Genomic DNA, 22,460 nt, shown 5'->3' on the forward strand with positions numbered 1-22,460 from the left:
TGCTATTTTGGCGTTTCCTCCCGTCTCAGGCACGAATGCAGGGGGATCTGAAATGGTAAATGAGCCTTGGGGGAACCTGCCTCAAATAGCACTGCTTTATCCACTGTCTGCTCTGAGGACCTATGCTTGGGGACTGCGCAGGGGAGGGGCGGCGGGGAGGGGAGAGGAGCCAGGAGGAGGAGCAGGCAGGGATGGGGGAGGCGGGAAGAGGAGGAGGGAGAGGAGATGGGAAAGAGCAAAGAGGATGGGGTAGAGGAGGAGGAAGAGGGGAGGGAAGGGGGGAAGGACGGGGGAGGGAAGGAGGCCCGCAGCTGTGCGCCCAGCGCCGCCCGCCACCCGGTGAGTCACGGTGCCAGCTCCCACCGCCTGCCTCTATTTTTGCGTCAGCGCCTGCTCCTATCTGACTCGTTAAACAAGCCTCCCGACTGCGGCGGGAGCCTGCTGGCAGAGGTGGGGGCCGAGGGAATAGCTGAGGAGGCTAAATAGGAATTATAAAGCGATCCCCCTCTTATCAGAAAACCTCGGCCTCTGTCCTAGGCAGGCCGCGCAGGGAGGGAAGGCCACGACCAGCCCGGGGGGGGGGGGGGGGGGGGCGGGGGGTGGCTGCGGGAGCGGAGGGGCTCGGGCTCCGCAGCGCGGGGTTGGGCCGCGGGGAGCCGAGGGTGGCGGCCGACCGACGGGGGACCGCGGCTGGCACGCCAGGGCTCCCTAGAGCGCCGCTGCCCGCTGCCCGGCCGTCTAGAGAGTTAGTGCTGCTTTTCCCGTGATCTGCGATGGGAACACCAGCCTTTCTGAGGTCCCTGCAGGGGTCAAGGCCACAGGTGCCCCGGTCGGAGCCTCTCTGGATTGTCTTCCAGTCGGATCTGCAGGATGGGAGCCACGGAGTTATTGGAGCCGCGCCTTCTGAAGTTAACTTGTTGGCATCAAATCATGGGGGGAATATTGATTATGTCAATCCTGGCACTTCAGAGGTACTTGGAGAGGAGAACTGGGGTTCACTCTCGCTGGGAGGACGGGTGAGCTGGGAGCCATGCATCCTTCTCACCATGCTTTCTTTGCAAAGGTGTGTGGACAGCTGGAACACGCATGTGTCCTTGTGTCCCCAGGATGGACATGCGCTCCACTCTTTTCTCCCAGATCCTGGGTCTGGTGGAGAAGAGGCATGAGCGTTTCTGGTCTCTCCATGGCAAGAACCCTCACATTCAGAGCAAGATCCTGGTGACCCAAGGCCCTAGGACCTGCCTGTGCACTCAGGCTGGGGGCCAGACAGGCTGAGCCCCTGACCCCAGCACAGCTCCGAGGGCCCTGAGGGTCAGGCCTACAGGAGCAGGTGCCGGGCCACTGGCACAGGCGTCTCCTTTCTGGGGCCTCCCAGAATAAGCAGCTGTCTGCTCTTTCATCTGCTTTGCCTGACCCTAGAAGGAAGCAAAGGGACACTGACAAGTGGCCTGGTGTTTTTTCCCCCCCTTTCTCCTTGCACAAAGAAGTACAGCTTTAAATCCAAACTTCAGTAGGCCCTGGGGAGAGACAAGAGCATCCAGGCCCTGTTAGGAAAGTGCAAGGGGCCGGCCAGGCTCAGGGTGCGTGCTGTCCTCTCCCACCTTGTCCTCCCCTGTCTCCTACCTATCTGAGTACTGTGGCAGGAGCTGAGGGCCCCATTCTCCTGGACATTGCCTCGGGTGCCTGGCCCCCATGTGCTCACCTCCACCTCTCACACACCCCCAAAGCACTTGCGCCTTTCCTGCCAGGCATCTGACCCTTTCCCTTTCCTGTGTACTGTTAATGGCCCTAGGGGGAAAGGCAGCGTGGCTTTGCGTGGCTGGGCCACTCCCATAATGTGACTCCAGAGCCCACAGGGTTCCTTTCACCAGGGCTGGCCCCGTGAGGCTCTGCTGTTGGAGCAGCAAGCCTTACAGAGTCTCTACCCGTCATGAACTAGACTGAGGGCATCTTTGCTTGTGGCCAACGAGCAACCTGCTCACGAGGAAAGCTAGAAGTATTCCCATTCTGCAGGTTTGAAAGTCAAGGCTGAGAATCGATCACAAAGTCCAAGGCTCTTACTGCATCAACAAGCCTGTGTCTCCAGCCTGCTGTTTCTCCCGCCCCGGAGCCTGGTGGTGGGGATTGTGGATAAGTCCCGGACAGCCCCGGAATCAGGAGCTGCCGGGCCTCTTCCGGGGATGGGAGGAGGCGATAAAAGAGGGCATCTGTGTCTCGGATCCCTTCAATCAGTCAGCGTGGAGGACAAAGCCCACCACCTTCCTTTAGCAGGTTTTTAATTTTCCATCTCCCTCGTGGCCTCGGTTCACTCTACGCGGCCGATTTTCCACTCGGCAGCGTTGGTTATCCTCTGGGAGCTGGCTCTGGAGGCTGGGGGCAGGAAGGAGGGTGTGGGGAGAGAGCAGGCTCTCTGGGCGGGCTCACGGACAGCTCACCCCACATGCCTCCACGGGCCACATGCCTGCCATTCCCTCTGGCGCTCTCATCCTCTCAATATAGGGTGCTTCTTGCACAGCCAGGCGGGGGGCCTCCGGCTCCAGGGTCGGACACCCTGCTGCTTGAGGGCGAGGCCAGCGGGGACAGGCTAGGGCAGGTGTCAGCTTTCTTCCTCTCCTTGCATGGCCAGGGCCTGCAGCCGGCCTTCTGATTTGTGTGTATTATTAGGTCTCAGGGACTCCGGCCGTGGGGGAGCCTCGGAGGGTGGGGCGCTCCCCAGCCCGTGGAGGGAATTCATCCCTGAACCTGAGTTTGGCTGGGGGCCCTCTGGCCTGGCTGAGAGGGCAGGCCCCCCACCTCCTCCAGGCGGGATGAGGAAGATGCCTTAATACTTCCCTCAGTCTTGCTGCGCCCCCGACAGCCCTGGGCTCACACAGGGACCCACCTCCTTTAGCTGCCCCTCGTGCATCCCCCAGCCCAGGGCTGGTTTCTGTTCTATAAATTAACCTAGTTCGTGGCTGATAGGGGCTTAATTGCCTTTCCTCCCTGGTAACATATGGGCATGTTTACTAGGGCGGTTAATGTCATGGCCCTACCGGAGAGCTAATTTGGGAAACTGGGACCGCACTGCCCTGGAGATGCAGGTGGAGGCCCCTCCCAGGGCGCAGAGCCCACCTGGTCCCATACAGGGCCTGGAGCTGCTGAGCTCCGGAGGGAGGAACGCACACATTTTTGCTTTCTGCCCTGGCCCCCAAACTACTTGACCGTGGCTGGCAGCAGCAGAGAGGCTGAGCTGCTTTGCCACCAGATGCCGGAAAGTGACAGGCGTCTTTGGGCAGTGGGAGAAGAGGACATTGCCCTTTCCTGGCTGCATTTAGCTGGAGAGAAGCCTGCCCTCCGCCTCTCCAGTGGCTCAGAGCCAGGCCAGGCCTCGTGGGCAGGTCTGGTCTGATTTGATTTTACTACCTTTCTTTCTCTTTCTTTCTTCTTTCTTTCTCTCTGTTCCTTCCTTCATTTCCTCCCTCCCTCCCTCCTTCCTTCTCTTAACAAAGAGCTTCATTAACTTTTGTTTCAAACTGTATTCCTAGGCCCCTTCAGCTTAATGAGCTGCAGAGGATGAGTGGTACATAAATAAGACCTGAAAAGAGCTGCAGGGTCCATGGGGCTTGGGCTTAGAAAGATTAGAAAGGTAGATCTCATCAGGTCCACAAAGAGAATTTTGGAAAGCAGTCGCAGTGCAAACTAGCAGCATCCAGTAACTTCTCTCTCTTCTCTTCTTCAGAAGTCGGCACAATTCTGTTCACCTCATTCTCAGAAGCCTCATCCCAACTCCTCAAAGGACCTGGAACTTCAACACCACTGCCTGAACCCTGGTACACAGAGAACTGCTCCCCGGGGGTGAGCTCCTGAGAAGCAGCAAAAGAAGCCACATCGGCTGGGCTGGGGGGACATTGAGATGGGGACCCCTTGGCCGGGATCCCTTTGCTGCTGGAGGATACACGGGTGTGGGGCTGCTTCCCCCGGGGAACCAGCTTTCTCCACAGCAAGGCCCCATTGAGCCAATCTCACTGTGTCCTCTGATAACCTTCGGTGCACCCACCTCCTCCTGGGCTGTGCCACCTCTTTGCTCAAGGCTGATTGTCCCAGGTCTCCCAACCTTACTCTGGGACAGTCCCTCTGAGACCTGGTGCTCCCACTTTGGGCCTTATCTTCCACATCTGTCAAGCAAGGAGCAGAATCCTTACCTCTAGGGTCCCTCTCTGCCCAGAAGCTCTGAAATCCTGCCCACAGTTACTGTTTATAGCTCTGGGACACACTGGGCTCCCGAGTGCCATCTTGGCCTGTGGCAGTGCTGGCAGGTCCTCAGGCCGCCCCCTCCCTGCCTGCAGAGCCCCTCCCTGTCTCTGGAGTGAGTTAATGCGGGGCTGGTTCCCTGCCAGCTAAGGGACTCCAATCTCAGGCCAGGCTGTGCCCTGGGGGGAAAACAGCCAATTGTGAAAAGCTCCCCTCACAAGACAGGGTGGGGGGCAGTAGAGGAAGGAGAGGTTACCATCTGCAGCCTGAGCTCTGCTGGGTGGGGGTGGCCCGGGCACTGCTTTTCAAGATGAGCCCTCTGCGCTCAACTTAGACATGGGAAAGCTCTCCATTTCTCCAAATGTTCAGTATGCAGTCAGCCGTACACAAAGGGCTTTTGCGTGAATGGGTTTATTTGCTTTTGTGTTGGGGAATTTTTGGAGTGACAGTCAAAGCAGGTCTGAGATCAGCCTCGGTTGGCGTGGTGCAGGCCAGGGCAGCAGACCTGAGCTGAGAGCAAAGGCAGCGAACACTCGAGAATGCGGTGCCAGAGCCAGGCAGCCACGCAGATTCAGTGTAACAACAATAATGTCAGAGGAGGGGTTAATACTTGTGTTGCACTTTGAAAAGTTTCTTGAACAGGGTTAAGTGTGATGTATATGTTGGTTGAATGTCTAAAGGATAGATTATTTAAAAACCTCAATTGTTTTTTTTTTAATAAACACTTATTTTGGAAAAAATTTCAATCTGCAGAAAAGTTGCAGTGAAAGCGCATAGAGCTTCTGTACATCCTGCCCCCAGGCCCCCGGTTGTTCATATCGTCACATTCCTGGCACAGCTGTCATGCTAAGGAGCCAGCTTGGTGTGTTACTATTACTGTAACTCCAGAAGTCATTTGGTTTTCAGCAGTTTTCCCATAAACACCCTCTCTCTGTCCCAGGACTCCATCCAGGGCATCATGCTACGTCTAGTTGCCATGTTTCTTAGTCTCTCCTGGCCTCTGACAGTTTCTCAAGTCCTTTCTCATTGTTGTTTTTTGTTTTGGTTTCTTTTGGTTTTCATGAGCTTGACTCTATTCCAGTACAACAGTATTTTGAAATGATCCATAAATTGAATGAATCTGGTTGTGGTACTAGCTCAGGGAAAAATATGAGAATGAAAATAAAAATCTCCATTCCTGGGGTATAGAGGGATGATATTGGATTTTACACAGAACGGATTGAGGGTTAAAGCATTTATTTCAATCTTAGGAGACCATGTGACCCCAGTTGACATCTAGATGATGGAGAGGACATTTCATTACCTTGCATTTTCACTTTTCAGCCAGTTGTCTGCCATCATATGGGTGCAGATAGAGATAGACTTAAATGATACATCATCACATAAAGAATAAGAAAATCTCCCCCATTCCAGAGACAGCTCTATTAAGGGTAGGGAGGCAATGCTGTCCAAGCAGTTGTGTCTTTGTCTTCTGGGCTGTGTCTTTCTTTCAACTCTGGACACTGCCTACTATGTCTATGGGGCCTTGACAATTTAGATGCTGGCACCTTCAGCACCTACCACCATCTTCGCTGGATTATTAGAGCCCATAGCTCCCCCTTGCCTGGGTGGAGAAGTACCACAAGGATCACAAGAACCGGGTCTTCACTCTTTTAGGAAAAAGCCAGTTCAGTCTGCCCCCAGCACAGTCCAATCCAGGCAATGTTGGCTTTCTGATTCCCCTGTCTGAAGGTGGCCCAGCTTTACCATTATGCTGAGCTCTGCCTTCAACTTTGAGGGGACTTCGTGGCAGGTAGTAGGGCACACCTGGCAGTAGGAGCCCAGTTCCCCTTACCAGCTCCCCCTCCTCTGCATGAGCACAAAGGCTATACTGCTTGAGCTTCAGATCTCCCTCTTTGAGTCAGGCTAAAGGCTATGTCTGAGAGATAGATAGGGTTTATAGATTCTGGAAGTTTCTAAATTAAAAGGAAAGGAATCTTGCCTTGAAGCACCAAGACTCTTAAGAGACATGGCTTGTAAAACAGAAAAAGGTATCTAACTCTGCCTTCTGCTTAGGACTTCCTACAGGCGTGGTGCTTAATGTGTGCTAATCCTGCAGGGAACTGTGTACCCCCCTGGAGAAAGAAGTGGAATTTACATCTGAGGCAGGTAAGATAAAGTAACAGGCACTTATTGGACTGTGTATCTAGTACTCTTCGCCACTGTGTATCCAGCACCCTGCTGGCCACTGGCGGAGTGGGCAATGTAAAGGAAGGCATCTGTCTTGCCCTGACAAACTTACCAATCTCCTGGAGATGGTGAGATGCACAAGAAACCACACCAGGAGTGTGAGCCGGGGCCTGAGAGACCTCTGTGGGCCAACCACTCGTGACCAGGGCTTCCCAGAGGCTGTGAGAGCCAGCAAGGAGTGACATTTGGGAGCAGGCCCCAAGTATGAAGGTCATGAATCCTAGGGGTCACTTTCCAGATGTGTGATCTTGGTTCACGTCACTATCTCAAGCCTCCACTTCCTTGTCCATAAACTGAGAAAAATATTCGCAAGACTGTTGTGAGGATTGATGTGATGATGTCTACATAGCCCTAGCGGGGTGTGAAGTGCCATTCAGCTCCTGGTAGTAGCTATCAGCGTTATCGAAAAGAAAAGGCCAAATTCTTCCAGTTTTGGCTGTTGGCTGCTGTGTCAGTTTGATCTACCCCATCACTGTGGGATTTTTGTTTTTAAATCACTCCCTTACGTTCTGACACTACAAGATACTCCAGGCTCTCCTTGCATATTTGCTGGCCCAGTCCTAGGATCAGCTAATTCTCCAGGGAGTTCTGGTTCCTTGTATTGGAGAATGGTTTTAGAACACAAAGATCTGAGGATGGCTGTGCTTATGGCTACTTGTGTGTCCTTGCCTAGAGGCCCTCTCAGCTGACAGAGCGAGAAGGTATTTATGTACTGTAAACCTTGTATACACACAACTGTCAATACTGCTATATTGAGCAATCTGTGTACTATAACAAATACGAGTTCATATGATGTCTCCAAATGCAATACATTAGCACGTGGTTTATTTTAGCCACCTCCCCCTGCCTTTGTAATCTTCTACTTCAACAGTGGGGACACTGACTCCTGCTGTCATCCATTTACTTCTTTGTTCGAGCCCTTACACATATACAGTTGACTCAGAATTATGAAGCTATAACCCCATGGGAAGCCCCAAACTTACCAACTATGGGTCAGCAAAGAAGAGTGATTTCATAGTGGAGAAACCTGTCAACCGGGTGACCAAGTTAACAGTGTTAGGTGACATGACATGTTGACATGACGTCAACAGTGTTAGGTCATGCCCTTGGTGCATGTGGCACTTTACATCTGTGGTCTTCCTCTAAAAAAAATGCATAACCCCAATATAATTATGAGAATGACACCAGACAAATCCCAAGTGAAAGATATTCTATAAGACACCTGACCCAGTATTTCTCAAAACTGTCAAGGTCATCAAAAATGAGAAAAGTTTGAGAAAATGTCACAACCAAGAGAAGCCCAAGAAGACATTAGGATTAAAAGGAATATGGGATCCTGGAACACTGAAAAGGGACATTGGATAAAAACTAAGGAAATCTGAATAGCGTGTGAACTTTAGTTAATAATAACATATCAATGTTGGTTCATTGACTGCTTTAAATGTACCACACTAATGTCAGATGTTAATAATAGGGGGAACCGGGTGTGAAGTATACGGCAGCTTTCACACCTTCACAATTTCACTGTAGGTCAAACACCACTCTCAAATAAAAAGTTTACTTAGAAAAATAAATAAAAGAGAAGGCCAAGTCTAAGACCACTTGCTCTGGCTACTCTCCTCCCACATGCTCTCAGGGCATCTTCTAGGATGCCTGCTCCTTTAGGAACACAAGTACAACCTGGGCCCTTCTGATCTTGCCTTAAATTGGAGCAGGCCAAGCAAACTGGGCTCCTTACCTGTTCTCTTGGAAGCAGAAAATGTGGATAGAATAATAACCCCCAGAGGTGTCCATGTTGTGGTCCCCAGAACCTGTAACCCTTTTAGCTTCTAATGCCAAAGAGACAGGTGTGACTAAGGTAAGGACTCTGACATGGGGAGGTTATCCTTGGTTATCTGGGTGGACCCAGTGTACTCACAAGAGTCCTTACAAGAGGGAGGCAGGGGTCAGAGCCAGGCAAGGCGATGTGACAGTGAGGGCAGAGATGGGAGTGACCCAGTTGCAGAAGAGACCAAGAGCCAAGGAATGCAGGTGGCCTCCAAGGAAGCAGACTCTCTCCTGACAGCCTCCAGAAGGAATGCAGCCCTGCTGACCCCAGCCCTTCTGACCTCCAGAAATGCTAGACGATAAATTTGTGTTGTTCAAGCCACTAAATTTGTGGTAACATTACAGCCACAATAGGAAACAAATATAAGTGTCTTAAGAAAAGTGATCATCTCTGGGGCTGACTTCCCTCTACTGGGCATGGACCAAACTGCCCACAGAAGCAAGAGTTAGTGTCGTAAAGGGGGCATGTTTTCCTTAGAATCTGTACCACAAACATCTGTATTACATACAGATTACCCGGGTAATCTCTATCAGCCCAGGGTAATTAACACTGGCGCTTCTGCTGGGTTTCCACCAGCTTCCACATCAACAGCAAATTTATTATCTGCAGCCTTACTTGGTGGAAGCGAACTTGCTTTCCTTTCTTTGAAATTCTTGCCAACCTCTCTTTGGAAGGCAGTAATTATCTGCCTTTGCTATTTAGAGCAATTTTTATTTCCTGAATATCAGGATGACAACAGTATTCTGTAGATAAATTCTCTGCAGCCTGAAGATTTATTTCACACGTCGCTTTTCCTTTCTAAATAATAAAGTGTCTCAAGGGAAAGGCAGCTTCCGAGAGCTGGGCATGTAGGCCTGTGAGGATTCTGTGTGTGCACGTGTCTGTGAGGGTGTGGATTCCATGTATTCTAAACCTCTCCAGAAATAGATGAACCAAACTTTCCATGAGATTGAAGAGGCTTTAAAAACAACAAACCTATTTTATTCTCTGTGTATCATAGCTGGTTTAAAATTGAAGCAGAAATACATACTTTTAGGTAAGGCTCATCTGCCAGCAGCACCCTCCACAAAAACAAATCCTGGGTCACATCACAGATGTAGCCAGTGAGAATGCCTAAATCCTGATCTCACCTACATCAGTAAAATGGCACTTTAGAGTTTATACAGCAGCACTTGCACACACCATTTAAAACCTATAATGTAGTCGTTATTATTTTCATTTCATTTTATTTTTTAAAAGATTTTATTTATTTATTCATGAAAGACACAGAGGAGAGAGAGGGGCAGAGACATAGGCAGAGGAAGAAGCAGGCTCCATGCAGGGAGCCTGATGCGGGACTCGATCCCGGGTCTCCGGGATCAGGCCCCGGGCCGAAGGCGGTGCTAAACTGCTGAGCCACCTAGGGATTCCCTATTTTCTTTTTTTTTTTTTAATAATTTTATTTTATGATAATCACACAGAGAGAGAGAGAGAGAGAGGCAGAGACATAGGCAGAGGGAGAAGCAGGCTCCATGCACCGGGAGCCTGACGTGGGATTCGATCCCGGGTCTCCAGGATGGCACCCTGGGCCAAAGGCAGGCGCCAAACCGCTGCGCCACCCAGGGATCCCCCTATTTTCATTTTATAAGTAATAGCTACTTTTTTTGGTCTTTCCTGAGAGTTTGAAATACAGCAGGGGCTGTGCTAGGCTTCTTACCTAGTGTAGTGGTTGGGAGCTCAAACTGCCTGGATTTGATTCCTGGCTACCCCCTCATACCCTCTCCCCTTATCAGCTGAATGGCTTTGCCCAAATTGCTTACCCTCTCTGCGCCTCAATTTCCTCCTCCATAGGAGAGAATAATTGTATTTACCCCCAGGGGATGGCCATGAGGAAGACATGAGATGATGTTGTAACAGGTCTTAGAGTGGTGCCTACCATGATGGAAGACCTCACAGCACTCTTGTGAAGTAGGTAACTGTCAACTGTATCACTTGCCTCTCTCTAGGGCTTACAACTGTAATTGGATTAGCTTGTGTCATTTGTAGTCTTTGACCGATGGCCAGTTGATTTTCAACAAAGAAGCCAAGACAATTCAATAGAGCAAAGAATAGTCTTTTCAACAAATGGTTCTGGGACAACTGGGTATCCACATAAGAAAGAATGAAGTTGGACCTCTACCTCACACCATACACAAAAATTAACTCTATTACCATCTTCTATGTGGGTTTTTCTCATTCACTTGATGTGTAAGAGTCACTCAGCTAGTCCCCCCTCATCCTCCCCAGAGGGCATTGTTCCATATGTAGCTGTAGATTCTGTGTGTCCATGGGAGGAAGGGAGTTGCCATCTTGAACTGGAACTCCAAAATTGAAATTTTGTCTTCAAATGACACCATCAAGAAAGTAAAAAGACAACCCATGAATGGAAGAACATATTTGCAATATATGTCTAATAAGGGACAGTTCTGTGCTGGTCTCAACCTACCGATAACTAGGGTTACAGCTGGACTGGCCTCTTTATCTTTCTTATTAGATTGCAAGGTGCCCTCAGCAACAACCATCAGGAAGCTTTGAAAAAATAGAAGTTTATTACTTACAATACCTAGAAATTACACAGCATACTTGGGGCAGTATAGTGAGGTTGTGGGGGAAGAGAGAGAGTGCACAGCCCTGGATTCTGCTTTTATTGGGGTTGCGGGTGGGGGCCTAGGGTTCTAGAGACTCAAACTTTATTGGTGAATTTAAAGCATAAGAGTGGGAATTTAAAGCATAGGAAGAGACTAGTGACCCAAATGGCCAGTTATCAAAATTAACCAAGATCTCTAAAATAACAGAGCCTGAGAGGGTAGAGGGAGCCTGACTCTTTATCTAATCATGTGGCCAGCAATATGTTTATTCAAGATAGCCATTTTTTAAACAGATACCTCATTGAAATGGTTGCTTAAGCAATCAAAGCTGAAGTCAGGCACTCACATTACAAAAAAGAAAAAAAACAATTAGAGCTTACACTACTGGCACTTGTATTCAGAATAGATAAATAACTTAAGGGACGCCTGGGTGGCTCAGTGGTTGAGCATCTATCTGCCTTTGGCTCAGGTCATGATCCTGAGGTCCTGGGATCGAGTCTCGCATCGGGCTCCCTGAGGGGAGCCTGCTTCTCCCTCTGCCTCTGTCTCTGCCTCTCTCTCTGTGTGTCAAGAATAAATCAATAAAATCTTTTTAAAAAAATAAATAAATTCAACAATAAAAAATAACCTAAATAAAAACAAGGAAGGGGTTGAATGGACTTTTCTCCAGAAAAAAAAAAGGCAAATAAATTGCACTTATACTCAACATCACTTGTCATTATGGAAATGTACATCAGGACCACAATGAGATCCACTTCATAACCCACAAGGATGTGAATAAAGACAGACAGTAACAAGTATTGGCATGGATATGGAGAAATTGGAACCCATACATTGCTGGTGGGGATGTAAAATGGGGTAGCCGGTCTGAAAAGTAGTTTTGCAGTTCCTCCAAAAATGAGACATAGCACTGTCCTATGGCCCAGAAATTCCACTCCTTGATTCATAAACCAAAAGATCTGAAAACAGGTATTCAAGCAAATGGTTGTTCATGAATGTTCATAGCAGCACTATTCATCACAGCCTAAAAGTGAAAATAACCTAAATGTCTATTAAGAGATAAATAATGGATAGGGGCCCCCAAGTAGTTCAGTAGGTTAAATGTCCAACTCTGAATTTGGGGTCAGTTCATGATGTCAGGGTCATGAGACCCAGCCCCAGGTAGGGCTCCACAATCAGTGAGGAGTCTGCTTGAGATTCTCACCCTCTCCCTCTGCCCCTCACCTGCTTGCACACTCTCTTTCTCTCTCAAATCAATAAATCTTTTTTTAAAAAGGAGGGGGGAGATGAACAAACAAAATGTGGTCAATACATACAAGTAGAATATTATTCAACCATAAAAAAAGAATGAGGCACTGACACATTGACACATACTATAACATACATAAACTCTGAAAGTCTTATTCTAAGTGAAAGAACCAGACACACAAGGTCACATAGTGTATGATTCCATTTATATAAAACATCCAGAATAGATAAATCCATAAAAATAGAAAGTAGATAGGTGTTTGCCAGGAACTAGGAGTGGAAAGGGGAGTCATGGGAGTAACTGCTGAATAGGTAATGGGGTTTTGGAGTAGTGATAATGTTTTGGAACTAGACAGAGGTGGTGGTGCACAACATTTTAAATGTACTAAATACCACTGAATTGTTCACTTGAAAATGGTGACTTCATGTTATGTTAATTTCATCTCAGTAAGAAAAATTAAGATAGTAATTATCCTCGGGGGATGAAGAGGATGCTGGGGCTTCTGGGTTGCTGGTAATCTTGTTTCTTAACTAGAATGTGGAATGTGCAATTAGATTGGATGTGTGAAAATTTGTTGAGCTCTACATTTATGATCTGATACTTTGCTAGATATTTATTATAAATCTAGAAAAAGTTAAAATGGAAAAAAATGCCCAACATAGTATATGCAGCATAAGAGAGGCTCAACACCCATTAATCTCCCCTCCTCCCCCCACCCTCCCTTATCAACCTCCCTTCCTGCCTTGCCTGTCTCCCTTCCTTATTGCTATCAGCAGCACAGTTTGGAGAGAGGGGAGAGCCTATCAGTAGCTGATTTGATCTTAAGAGACTTCTGTTGCTCACACTAGAGACCTTAGAAATCACAGCTAAGGGCAGCCCGGGTGGACCACCAGCCTGGTCCTGGAGACCCGGGATCGAGTCCCACGTCGGGATCCCTGCATAGAGCCTGCTTCTCCCTTTGCCTGTGTCTCTGCCTCTCTCTCTCTCTGTGTCTCTCATGAATGAATAAATAAAATCTTAAAAAAAAAAAAGAAATCACAGCTAAATTCTCAAAGTCTACTCAACTGCTGAATCTTAATGTAGAATGCAATAGGTAATATACTGAGGAAATATTTTATGAGAAAACAGATGGCAAGGGAAATAGGCATAAGTGTTTAATATTTGAAAGATTCTTTCTGCCCTTGGTTATTAAATACCATACTAACTGGCATAAAATATCCTCTAAAATAGTTTTCATGGTAGATCTAAAAGAATCTTTTCCTGTGCCAGGTTGTTTGTGTTCATGCACAGAGAGCCCTCCTATCACCACGGTGTGTGAGAAGTTCACGGTGGCTTCTAAAGCCCAAGGAGGACATACTGTATGGATCCTGAGCTTCAGGCATCAAGAACTCCAAAAAGGAGCTCTGGGAAGCACAGGCTTCCCATAATCTCAGTACAGAAGGCACATGTGGAGGATGCACTATGCCACCATGTTCCTGCCACTGAGGTCATTTCTGGGCCCTCACATAACCCATCATCTTTTTCCTGCCCTGAGCCTTTACTCATTTTATTTCTACTTCCTATGAACCCAAGGTCTGGGCATGTTGGCTCCTTCTCATCCTTCTGAGAAGGGTTGAAGCACCAGCTCGCAGGGAGGCTGTTTTTAGGGGGCCCAGGATTTGTGTTAATCAGGTGTGGTAACACGCACAGACATGGAAATGAGTGAAGAAAAAAGGATTTTTTTATACTGGCAATTTCCAAGAAATAGGAGGCATACCAAGGTATGCAGGGCTACTCAGGAAGCACCAGGCTTCATCAGGAGACAGAGGGAATAAGAAAAAAATGTGGGCAACAGGCTTTCTAATGGTGTCTGTGGAAAGGAACTTGAGAGGCAGGATAAGCAGACTCTGGCCTGGGCTAATTTGAATCATTCCAGTGGACTCTGGGTGTAGAGGTGTCCCTCCCTAGTTGTCTTGCCATGGAGTGATTAGAGCAGGTGGTAGTGGTCTTGAGTAGGACAGCCGGATAGAGGACATGGTCAGAGGTGTGGGCTCTGGGTCGGTTGGTTTGCATTTGAAAAACCCACTCTTGGGGCAGGTGTCTAGGAGTTAACCAACGCTGCAAGAGGCAGTCCCTCCAGGGTCAGCGAGGCCCCAGGGGTGAAAGCATCAGAGGACAGAAAATAAAAGACTTAGTTACTACGGAAGCTTTCCCAGGACAATAATGCTTATCATATTTCCTATGTCTCCTCCAGTTTGATCTGTTTCCTTCTCTAGAATGGAAGCTCTGGGGGAAGGAGCCAGGTCTATCTTCTTTACCAGTGTATCCTGGTATCTAAAGCTTAGCAGATGCTCAATAAATAGTGAATTAGTGAATACACGAATCAAATTTTATCAATTTAGGGAATCTCTGAAATGTTAAGGTCTATTCTGCTAGTGTCCTAATTGTGCGTGCATATGTGTGCACTTGCTTTTTTTTTTTTTTTAATTGGAGACACCACTGGTCTCAGGTGCCACCAGGTCCCCTGGTGTCCTGCCCCACATGCTATCAGATCTCCCAAATGTTCTGACAAATGTTCCCACTCATGACTTCGGCAGTGGAGAGCTGCCTGGAGGGGACAGTATGGGATGAAGTAGGCCAGAACACCTGTCACTCATGTCCTATTTTCCTACCAGTTCCTTTTTTTTTTTTCCAATTGCCTTTTTTTTTTTTTTTTTTGCTTTGAAAATGGCAAGACAGCGGGAAGGTTGTACTGAAGGGATGTTTCATATCCAGCCGAATATTTTTGAGACCAGGCCTCTAATGGGAAATAATGCTTGTGCTAATTCCCGTAGAATTAACTCCCTGACCACGTAATTCTCCAAACTGGCCTAATGTGCTGCTGGCACTTCCCCAAACTGGATTAATTCCCTTTGGCTGTGGCGTCAAATTAGAGGTTTCAAATTAGGCTGTGGAGTCCGCTGGGACTGGAAGAAGACGAGAGCTGAAGGTAGGGAGGCTGCCAAGCCCTCACGCAGAAGACGGGCTGTAGGAGTAGAAGGTGTGGGGGCCCCTCCCCACGCTGGTTACGATCACTTTTTTCTTTAGAAATGTGAGAGGTGGAAAAAGGCACTATTTGTATTTCTTTGCTTACTAGTGACATTGAACTTTCCTCTCTGTGCAGTGTGTGTAGAACATGCTTAGTTGCCAAATTTGTCCTCCTGTGACTGGCCTGTTCATACCCTTTGCCCATTTGTTGAACAGCACGCCCACTCCTTATTACTTTGTCAGAACCATCTATATGCCAACTTCTGGGCTGGTGTATAGGTTGCAGTCGTTGTTTATGGCTCTTCACTGCCAGGCAGCTTCTTTCTGAGTGGCCAAGCTGAGGTGGTTTCAAAGTTGTTTACACCTTACCAGCTAGCAGAAGTGCGTGTGTTTATGGTTCGAGTCTAGTTTTGAGTTTCATGCTGATGAGAAAAACTCTTGTCACCAGGGATGATAAACTTACTTCCCTCGGGTGTCTTTTACTGAACGGGACTGAGTGCTTGATGGGCTTCCACAGCTCTCCTGACACCCTTGCAGGATGGATGAAGAAGAAGTAGCTGCAGAGCCCAGAGGGACAGGGAACTTAGGTGGTAGGATGGAAGTTTCCTAACTTGCAGTGAGATCTTGGCAAGAATTGCAGTTTCTCTGGGCCTCTGTGACCTCATCTAAAAAGTGAGGGGATGGAGCTTATGGGTGGCTCAGTTGGTTAATTGTCTGCCTTCAGCTCAGGTCATGATCTCAGGGTCCTGGGATGGGTCAAGCCCTGTGTCAGGCTCCCTGCTAGTGGGGAGTCTGCTTCTCCCTCTGCTCCTCCCCTTGCTGGTGCTCTCTCTCTCTCAAAATCTTTTAAAAATAAGAATAAAAATAAAAACATAAAAAGTGAGGGGATGATGTGAACAGGGGATGCTACAAATTTATAGAGGTTACCCAGACGGAGACAGTAGCAGTGGGGAGTACAGGTGAAGGAGAACTTTTCCTTTTCCCTCAGTCCACTTCTGCTCCACATGAGCATTTAGAACCTCCATGTGCTCGTGCATTTCTCCAACACTTTATTATGAAAAACATCAAGCATACAGAATGTTACAAGTATTGTACAAGAACCGCCATATGCCCTCCACCTAGGATCCACTGCTAACATCTGACTCCACTTGCTTTACCACTTATCTATCTACTCATCCCTCTACCCACCCTTTAATCCATCTGATTTTTTGATGCATTTCAAAAGAAGTTGCAGATATATACAAATATTCTTGTAACTTCTTGTTAAGTCTGTTCATAAAGAGAAGTGTTTTTCGTTTGTTTGTTTTTAGAAAGGAGAAGAAAAGGGAGGGGGAGAGAGAATCTTAGGCAGACTCCACACCCAGCATGGAGCCCCAGGCAGGGCTCCATCTCACAATCCTGAGATCATGACCTGAGCGAAAATCAAGAGTCAGATGCTTAAGTGACTGAGCCACCCAGGTACTCTACCTTTTTTTTTTTAATTTATTTTTTTTAAGAGAAGTATTTAAATGAAATAGTACTTAAGGTTGTCTTGTATTTCAAAGACTATAGTATGGCACTTCTTCCAAAATGTCTGACTAACAGAAAGACTTAAGCCTCTCACTGAGGAATGTATTTTACCTTCATTTCTTCAATATAAGTAACGTGTGTTTTTTGTCAAAAAATGAGAAAATAGGGGCACATGGATGGCTCAGTCAGTTAAGTGGCTGCCTTCGGCTCAGGTCATGATCCTAAGGTCCTGGGATCAAGCCCCACGTTGGGCTCCCTGCTCAGCCGAGAGCCTGCTTCTCCCTCTCCCTGTGCTCCTCTACCTGCTTGTGCATGTGGTCTCTGTCAAATAAATAAATAACAACTTAAAAAAAAGAGAGAGAAAACAGGGGCAAAAGGAAAAAAAAATTAAAATCACACAAAGATTCAATTCGATTATGTTTGGATCTAGATTTTTTTCTAATGCAAATATATAAATAAGCAAATGGTATCACACTTTTGTAGCCTTATTAAAGAGAAGTGATAAGATTGTGAATAGATACCCATCTGCCACACTGTGTGTGAAATTTTTCTTTCATAGCAACCTATCAGGGCAGGTATTCTTACCATGTACATGTTTTAGATGAAGAGATGAAGGCCCAGAGAAGTCGAGAAACTTGTCCAACACAACACAGCAAGTAAGTCACAGAGCTGAGATTTGAATTCAAGTCTGGCTTAATACAAAGCACATATACTTAACTATTATATTTATTTCCAACCAAAAGGAAATTAGCACTCCTGTACTGAGAAACAGATGAATGTTTTTAAATTATGAAGATTATTCCCAGCTATAAAATTAGTATTTACAGGTATTTAGTTACATTAAGAGAAGGAGATAGGATAGAGATTGGGTAGTGAGTGCAAAGTAGCCCAGTTAGCTTCAGGAAAGGTAGGAAGGAAAGTGGATTTTCAGGATGTGGGAGATGCAGTCAGGCCTCAGGGACGGAATGCACAGGGGGGCTGGAAGGGCTTTGGACACATCTCTCTGTTGTTTGCCAGCCTCTTCTTTGAATGTCTGCTTTGTTCTTCCCTTCCTGTTTGTCTGGCTCATCATAGACCACAGACACTGAGCAACTCCAAATTTATACTTACCGGTCCAACCATAGGCAAAAGCTCAGATTCTATCTGAGTTCTATCTGACATTTCCAAGAATAGGGAAAATTGGATTGGCCCAGCTTGAGCTAAGTTTCCATCCGTGGTTCAATAAGCACTGCTTAGGAAAAGGGATGCCCCAGCATTTGCATGGCCAATGGGTGTTCTTTGTTGCCAATCTAGACAAGCAAAAGGCAAAACTTCCCAGAGAAGAGCATCAGCAGCTTATGAGTGGGCAAGCACCCCAACAGATTCCCCTCAGCAGAACTCGTGGAACAGAAAGACCAACAATGCAAAAGCCACATCCTATGGTCCCAACCACTATTGGAGACCACTTCACCTGCAGGGAAGGAGGGGTAGGACACAGAGTCTTTAGGGAATGCACAGGCATTAAACAGGGATGGTCTTCAGTGTGCTGCAGGGACATCAGTGTGTGTCGTGAGAGGAGGGGCCCAAAGGGCCTGGGCTGGTTCCTGTATTCATTTGCTAGGGCTGCTGTACCACAGTTCAACAGATGGGTGGCTTAAACAACAGAAAATGTATTGTCTCACAGTTCTGGAGCCCAGAAGTCCAAGATCAAGGTGTCAAGACGGTGGGTTCCCTCAAGAGCTGTGAGAGAAGGATCTATCGCAGGCTTCTCTCCCTGGCTGCTAGGTGGCCCTCTTCATCTTCCATCTTCACATGGCCTCCCCGCCACCCCCACCATGTATGTCAATTTCCAAATTCCTCTTTTTATAAGGACACCAGTCATATTGGGTTAATAACTCTAACCCATTCTGCTGACCTCATTTTAATCTGATTACCTCTCTAAAGACCCGATCTCCAAATAAGGTTATATTGTGAGGTGCTCGAGGTTAGGACTTCAACATAGGAATTTTGGTGGTGGGGGGGGGGGGCGCACAACTAAGCCCATACAGTTCCTCTCTGAGTCTCTGTAAGGATTAATGGAGGCATGAGAGCCTTACCAGCAAGGTAGGAGGGTGGAATCTCCATCAGCATCTCTCTCGCAGTGAGTTCAGAATCTATTCTTTTATGTTCCAGGGTGAAATCCAAAGCCAACACAGTCTCTGTTTTAGAAAGGACAAAATAAATGTTCAATAACTATTCAACGAATGAATGAAAAAGATGATGGGCTTCTCAAAGCCTACAGGATAAGGACAGGAGCTACAATCCTAACTGGGTCTCAAAGAAATGGAAAGACAATGTATGTTCATGGATTGGAAGAACAAAGATTGTTAAAATGTCTATACTACCCAATCAATCTACACATTTAACGCAATTCCTATCAAAATACCAATAGTATTTTTCATGGAACTAAAACAAACAATCCTAAAATTTGTGTGGAACCACAAAGGACCCCAAATAATGAAACCAATCTTGACAAAAATTCTTGAAAAAGCAAAGCAAAACTGGAGGCATCACAATTCCAGACTTAAGTTCTGCTGTAGTAATCAAAACAGCATGGCACTGGTGCAAGAGTAGACACATAGATCAACAAAACAGAATAGAAACCCCAGAAATAAACCCACAACTAGGGCAGCCCTGGTGTCTCCGCAGTTTAGCGCCACCTTCAGCCCGGGGTGGGATCCTGGAGTCCTGGGATCGAGTCCCACGTCAAGCTCCCTGCATGGAGCCTGCTTCTCCCTCTGCCTGTGTCTCTCTGCCTCTCTCTCTGTGTGTGTCTCATGCATAAATAAATAAAATCTTAAAAAAAAACCCCACAACTATATGTTCAAGTAATGTCTGACAAAGCAGTAAAGAATATCCAGTGGGAAAAGGACGGTCTGTTCAACAAATAGTGTTGGGAAAACTGAACAGTTACATGCAAAAGAAAGAAACTGGACCACTTTCTCTTACATCATGCACAAAAATAAATTCAAAATGGATGAAAGAACTAAATGTGAGATCTGAAACCATAAAAATCCTAGAAGAGAACATAGGCAGTAATTTCTTTGACATCAACCAAAGGAACTTTTTTCTAGCTATGTCTCCTGAAGCAAGGGAAACAAAAGCAAAAACAAACTATCGGGACTACATCAAAATAAATAGCTTCTGCACAGCAAAGGAAACAACCATAGTAAAAGGCAACCTATTGAATGAGAGAAAATGACATCTGATAAAGGGTTAGTATCCAAATTATATAAATAGCTGATACAACTCAACACCCTAAAAACAAATAGTCCAGTTTTAAAATGGGCAGAAGACATGAACAGATCTTTCTCCAAAGAAGACATCCAGATGGCCGACAGACACATGAAAAGATGCTCAACATTATCCATCATCAGAGAAATGCAAATCAAAACCATAATGAGATACCACTTCACAACTGTCAGAATGGGTAAACTCAAAACCACACACAAAAAAACCCCACAAGGGTTGATAAGGATGTGGAGAAAAAGAAACCCTTGTGCACGTTGGTGGGAAAGCAAACTAGTGTGTCCACTGTGGAAAACATTATGGAGATTCCTCAAAAAGTTAAAAATAGAGCTACCTTATGCTCCAGCAATCGCACTACTGGGTATTTACCCAAAGAATACAAAAACACCAATTCAAAGGGATACCTGCACCCCTATAGTTTATAGCGGCATTATGTATGATAGCCGAATTATGGAAGCAAGCCAGATGTCCATCACCTGACGAATGGATAAAGAAGAAATGGTGTATATGTGTGTGTGTGTGTGTGTGTGTGTATAATAGAATATTATTCAGCCACAAAAAGAATGAAATCTTGCCATTTGCAAAAACATGGATAGATCTAGAGGGTATCATGCCAAGTGAAATAAGTTAGCCAGAGGAAGAAAAATACTATGATTTCACTCATATGTGGAATTTAAGAAACCAAACAAATGAGCAAAAGGAAAAAAGAGATGCAAACCAAGAAACAGACTCGCAACTATAGAGAACACACTGATGGTTACCAGAAGGCAGGGCATGGGTGAAACATGGGAAGGGGATCAAGGGAGGCACTTGTCGTGATGAACACCAGGTGATGCACAGAATTGCTGAATCACTATATTGTACACCCGAAACCAATACTACACTGTATGTTAATTAACTGGAATTAAAATAAAAACTTAAAAAGAAAGTTAGTTACATGACCAAAAAATGATGTTACATGACAAAAAAAGAAGAAATTGGGTCATGTTGGCAAAATAGGCTCAAGTCCCCAACCAGAAAGTTCTCTCCCTTGGAGTGGTGGGAAAACACTCTTCTAAGTGTTTGCTCCTGTGTGCGTGTCTGTACACGTATGCATGCGTCTTGTGCGTGTGCAAGCTTTTGCTCTGAGTCCTTCCTGAGACTCCAATGCCTTTATTATCCTTACTCAAAAAGTCAGGTGCTTGCAAATAAAACCCTTGACCTTTGATACTGTGTCTTGGGATGGATTTCAAGGCCCCAGTTTAGAAGTCAAAACCAAGGATATTCTGCTCTCTCAGCTCAGCCTCTCCGGAAGCAACCAGACTCAGGCTCCTACTGATGAAGAGTCACCGGGTAGGAAGGATGTACCAAGAATAATGATATTTCAAGATATTCTCCTGCTCATTAAGATCAACAGATGTAATGATTCATGTGTCTCAGAGGATTTTGGGTAATAAGAAACAAGCTGAAAGAAATAGACCTCAGCAGCCTTGGCACTACTTCATCTCTTTAGCAGCAGATGACATGTGTCATTTTTGTTGAAGCCACTTCTCCTTATGGCCCTGTGACCTTCCTGATTTCAGTAGAAAGAAAGGAGTGTCCTCTGAGGAGTGGTACTGATTTTGATCACGTCGTCGAAGGGCCACTTTGGAATCAGGAGAGAAACGGACCTGAATATGAACAAATGACTCATCCCGGGCAGACCGGTGCGAGGCCCAGCCCCCATTCCCAATATGTGTGCAGATCATTTTCCACAGTCAGCAGTCAGGAAGGAAAAACACTCTGTACCTTCCTACAAAATAAAAATAATACAATCACTCTGTCTGGTTTTGCTCTCCAAAGCACAAGATCTTGAGCATTTCCTGTAAGCCTGGACTCTCGGCAGAAACAGCCTCATCCCTGGCTTTCAGAGTTGACGTCTGAGGATGTTAACACAACGTGTAGCTGATAATTGTGTGAGGAGTTTATGCTTTTTCCTCCATGAAAAGACAGATGTAAACATGGTAATCTTACGGAGTTTTTTGTTAGATACTTGCTGGATTATTTTGGATGAGATAGTGTTCCTGAGTTCTGGCTCTCTTGCCCCTTTTTGTAAGTAAATATATTTTTTTTTTGGAGTACTTTTTGCCTCTACACCTTCTCTTGACAGATATAATACATAGATTTGATTTCCCAGTTTTAGAAAATCCATGGGGTGCCTGGGTGACTCAGTTGGTTGAGCATCTGACTCTTGATTTTGGTGCAGGTCATGATATTGAGCCCCGTGTTGAGCTCCTCACTGGATGTGGTGCCTGGTTAAGATTCTCTCTCCCCCTTGCCTCCATGTACTCTGTGTCTTTCTTTAAAAAAAGAAAAGAGGGGATCCCTGGGTGGCGCAGCGGTTTGGCGCCTGCCTTTGGCCCAGGGCACGATCCTGGAGACCCAGGATCGAATCCCACGTCGGGCTCCCGGTACATGGAGCCTGCTTCTCCCTCTGCCTGTGTCTCTGCCTCTCTCTCTCTCTCTCTGTGTGACTATCATAAAATTAAAAAAAAAAAAAGATTTATTTATAAAAAAA

General features: G+C 46.4%; 1 long non-coding RNA gene across 2 annotated transcripts; it reads left to right on the forward strand.

Moving 5' to 3' along the window:
• Positions 1-185: 185 nt before the first annotated feature.
• Positions 186-22,023, forward strand: LOC140598614 (uncharacterized). 2 transcript variants are annotated; one of them, XR_012001083.1, is made up of 4 exons: positions 186-339; positions 3,719-3,834; positions 6,286-6,378; positions 18,809-22,023. It is a non-coding gene; the product is annotated as an uncharacterized lncRNA (long non-coding RNA). The 2 variants fall into 2 exon arrangements; XR_012001084.1 differs by lacking the exon at positions 186-339 and adding an exon at positions 651-971.
• The last annotated feature ends 437 nt before the right edge of the window (positions 22,024-22,460 follow it).

The sequence above is a fragment of the Vulpes vulpes genome, chromosome 4 (assembly GCF_048418805.1).
Source record: "Vulpes vulpes isolate BD-2025 chromosome 4, VulVul3, whole genome shotgun sequence".
NCBI classification, from domain to species: domain Eukaryota; kingdom Metazoa; phylum Chordata; class Mammalia; order Carnivora; family Canidae; genus Vulpes; species Vulpes vulpes.